General features: G+C 52.7%; 1 protein-coding gene across 1 annotated transcript in view; it reads left to right on the top strand.

Annotated features, from left to right (window-relative positions):
* Positions 1 to 1762, top strand: part of Ctdsp2 (CTD small phosphatase 2) — a 23802-nt gene that overhangs the window by 808 nt on the left and 21232 nt on the right. The gene's annotated exons all lie outside the window — the stretch shown is intronic.

The raw sequence follows: 1762 nt of genomic DNA, 5'->3' as shown, positions 1-1762 counted from the left end.
CCCCCGGGGCCGCCGCTGCACACAGAGCCGCGTTTGTTTGGCCCGGGAGCGGTGTCCCTGGTTACATAATTCGCGGAATGGCATCAGACCCGGCGTGTTTCCGAATCGCGCATCGAAAAAGTGCGAGTTCTCTGTGGGCAGCACCTCAGCCCCCGCCTTCCTGAGGGTCAGGAGGAGACGCAGGGGCCCCGCGGCCCTCTCGGGAGGTTTGGAGCCCCGGAGCAGTGAGACCCTGCCTCCCATGGGGCCGGGGTAAAAGATGGGTCAGGGAGTGGAATCGGTTAGTTTGGACTCTGGGGGCTCCGAAACTCCTTCCCTTCCCCCACGTTCTTATGACCTAGAGGAATGTGTCCAAAATAGCGGGTAGAATTTCCTGCGAGTGAGGACTAGCCTGGGTTTTTTTTTTTTTTTTTTTTCTGGCGAACTCCCAGGACATGGGTCCTGGGGTGGGGGAGAGAGCACACTTCTGGGGCCAGATCTGTTCCAGCCCTTCTGGGTCCCCCTCCAAAAGGTGTCGAGGGCCCATGAGGCCTAGAGCCTGATGGGCAGCCAGCTGCAGGGTCTCCGTGTCGTCCCCCCCCCCCGCATGCCCCAACACCCACCATTTGACAGTCAGTAGGTCACTTATTCCTGGGGTTCACGTTCCCAAAGAACTCCCCCAACTTGCCTAGGGGCAAAACACCTAGGGTAGTGTGTCAGCCTCTGTGGAATTCCCTCAGTGGTATGGGGATGGATAGTGTGCGTTCCTGACTCCCCTGCCCCGAGGGGCGGAGCTGTGCCTCCCCATAAGGCCTCCCCGACCTCCAGCAGCAGCGCTGACCAGCCTGTGTGACCCAGGCAGCAACTTAGCTGTCTCCTCTGGCTGTTCACCTGTGCTGAGAGCTGGAAAAGGAGTCTGCGTGTGTTTCTAACTCACTGCTGGACTCTTCCCACTCTTTCCCAACCTCCTCCTGGAAAAGGATCCTCGGAGCTAGCCAGTGGTGAAGACATCTGCCTGTACAAGGAAACACGAGGGGGCAGTGGTAGTGGTGGTGAGAAGCCAGCAAGAGCAACCCTGTGCTTCCGCCTACAACGTCTTCTACTGCAGGAGCTCCAGATGTGGCTTGGGTAGTAGGGCCCACTCCGGTAGGAAGGAGAGCTGAACTGTGAAGTGGCCATTGACAGGTCAGAACTGGAAGTTTCATCCACCAGGGCTAATGGCAGGCAGTGGCAGAGTAGATAACAGCAGAAAGTCGGGCACTGGCTTCTTGTCAGTGTCAAGTTGCTTGTGTTAGTTGAATTTTCTTAGGGTTAACATTTTCATTTTCTTTCTTTGTGCTTGGTTTGTCCTTCAAAATTATCCCTGGAGAATCTGAATTCTCAAATAGCAGACACTAGACTGGGTCTCTCCCTATCCTCCCTCCTAATTCAGTTCCATTCCAAAGAAGATATACTTTCCTGTGCTGCTTGGGCACCCAGCAACCACAACTCCAACTTTGAGTGCCACATCATTACAAACAGAACCTGCATCTTCAAACAAAAACCAAAAGGAAGGGAGGTAGCAAATGTTTTAATTAGCTCCTCCAGGAGTTCTGTCTCTCCTCACCCTCTCCACCTCATCCTATCTCCAAGCTCTGCCTACCTTTACAAAAGAAAAGGCAGACAAATGTAAGGCAATTTATTAATAAGTTTCTGGAAAGAATTGTTTCTAGCTTGGGTGGCTTTTTAGTGAGATTGTTTTCAATTGCAGGGTTTTTTTTTTGTTGTTTTTTTTTTTTTTTTT

Source organism: Fukomys damarensis, unplaced genomic scaffold (genome assembly GCF_012274545.1).
Source record: "Fukomys damarensis isolate Sample0158 unplaced genomic scaffold, DMR_v1.0_HiC HiC_scaffold_15, whole genome shotgun sequence".
Classification (NCBI taxonomy): Eukaryota; Metazoa; Chordata; class Mammalia; order Rodentia; family Bathyergidae; genus Fukomys; species Fukomys damarensis.
This window is presented reverse-complemented; position numbering and strand designations above follow the sequence as displayed.